Source organism: Oratosquilla oratoria, chromosome 8, assembly GCF_046742065.1.
Source record: "Oratosquilla oratoria isolate Oo_2021 chromosome 8, ASM4674206v1, whole genome shotgun sequence".
NCBI classification, from domain to species: Eukaryota; Metazoa; Arthropoda; class Malacostraca; order Stomatopoda; family Squillidae; genus Oratosquilla; species Oratosquilla oratoria.
In genome coordinates, this window is record NC_134784.1 from 34,889,638 (window position 1) to 34,892,137 (window position 2,500).

Consider the following 2,500-nt stretch of genomic DNA (forward strand, 5'->3'; position numbering starts at 1 on the left):
CTCCCCAAAGAGCCTCGAGGCTCTCAGTGAATACTGAGGAACGGAAACTTAGAGCTGTGACGTCATGAGGAGGATCTTGCGGACCTCGTGACGTCATGTGGTTTTTTAATTTATTTATAGATATCTTTTTATTTTTAATGAATTGAACTGTTGTTATGTAGACCCAGTCTCTTTCTTGCTACAAGAGGTGAATGGAATCGCATGAAGACAGAATAATTAGATAAGTGCCTTTTTATTTATTTATTCATTTGTTACTTCATTTATCTGTTTCCAAATTTCTTTTATCTTTTAAATATCATGTGTAGCTTTATATTTGTTATGTGTAGGTAAATGAAAATCTGACTGTTTCATCACATTAACTCTGCCCTCTGGCGTGGAAAGTTTTTTCTTGGCTCATTGAAATCGTCTGGCTTCTGTCAGCCAGATTGGGTGTGTAAGTCGCAAATAAGAGTTAATCGAGATGGAAGTGGGCATGCGCATAATTGAGGAAAGCTGACGGCTCCGGCCGTAGTTACTCAGCGTCTCCTGGCGTAGGCTTCTCGCCACCACCACCACCTTCCTTAGGACGGAGGAATTTATTTGACAGCAGCTAGATTAGTGTCGCCATTCGCAATAAAACCAGACACGAAAGGCAAACCATCATTCTCCATCAGGGACACAGAGTCTGAAGAATTCACATGCTAAGGACCCAGGCTACATACCAAAGAGCCGTCTGAAATATTCGATTTCAAAATCCATATTGTAAATGACGAAAGTTTCAAGCTTTCCGTTGGCTTCTATCAAAACACACACACAAAAAAAGGAAGAAAATGAGTAAATGAGTTTGGAAGGTAGAGATGGATGGAGTGAACCTAAGGGAAAGACCGAGAATGAAAGAAATGGATGGGATGAAGTGGGGGCCTTGGGTAAAAGGGGAATGTCTGTTGAGCAGGGAAGGGAGAGGTCAAAAGAGTGTAAATGAGTTTGGAAGGTAGAGGTGGGTGGAATGAACCTAAAGGAAAGACCGAGAATGAAAAAAATGGATGGGATGAAGGGGAGGGGGGGGGCTGGGTAAAAGGGGAATGTCTGTTGAACAGGGAAGGGAGAGGGCAAAAAGTGTTAGTGGAGAGTGGATGTGGATGGGTTGTAAACTGACTCAGCCCGAAATTTTCTCCTTGTCTTCTCTAATTGTTCGTGAGTGGGAGAGTGTCGCCATGTAACTGAACTGTGGGGGTAAACCAACTACGGCTTTCGGACCATGCTGTGTCTTACTGCATTGATTCTGACTCAGGCAGTGGGCTGGAGTCAGGGATGGGTGAGTGTCTTGGGTGGCTACCTCCTTTATGAGTGGGAAGACGTCTTTTGATATTTAGATTCGAGGCGATTTGGGACAGGCGTTGGTCATCTCCTAAGAGCAGAGGCTCATCAAACTTTGATAATTTTGGGCCAGATAACTGAGAGAATGACGAGCGCGGGCGGCATAATAATTTTGTTCAATATAATACAGTGAATACACGATTTTTTTGAGAAAAAATAAAAATAAAAATATTATGCATAGTGCGGCGGCAAGCCCGACAAACTGACCTCGCGGGCCATAGTTTAGAGACCCCTGCCTAAAGGCTTTATCACACTGGGCTATTTTTCCTCCGACTGTTGGAGCAGATTTTCAGCCGGCAGTTTTCGGGAATGAATCTGATATGTTTGGGGGAAAATTACTTTCCTCCAGCATGTCAAATGACATTCTCTGTAGTTTTGTTGATAAAACAAAATAGTTTGCTATAGCGATTTTACGGTGGAAAAAGTGCTGGAGGTGGGTGGTACCATCGATTAATCGGAATTTTGGAAGAAAAATAGCCCAGTGTGATGGAACGAAACCGGGTAATTTTATTCAGCTCGAAAAGGGGGTGGGGGAGAAGCAGGAGGATGGACTCCTCTCGTAATGGAGGGAGTGACAAGTCCTTCACGGAATTCAGGGAGGTAGAGGTCCTCACTCCTCAGCCAAAGGGTTGGCTGTTCGGTTCGTTTCACACGTATCGACTTTTCGCCGTGCGCCTTCCACGACATGATGTCGTGCTCTTAAATCACCGTGGGTTTCTTTGGACGATTTCACACGTCACGACCACTCGCGAAAGCGTCCGTAGACACCCACGGTTCTTTGAGAGCACGACGTCGTGTCGTAGACTGCGCACGGCGAAAAATCGAAACATGTGAGAGGAACCTTTGAATTCCTGGGCGGAACTCGCTTCCGACTGCCGCTCAGGTCAGTTGAATGGCGAAGAACTCGAGGCGGACCTTGTGGTATAAGCAGTCAAACGAATCGATGAACGAACGAGCTTGTTTATCGACTAAGGGAAACAGAACCACATAATCTACGGTGTTCATCTGATCTTCAGTGATAGTTTATATGAGACTGCCTCCACGGGAATCGTATTTAAAGAGCTTGGTTATCGACTAAGGGAAACAGAACCACATAATCTACGGTGTTCATCTGAACTTCAGTGATAGGTTATAAAGCGACTGC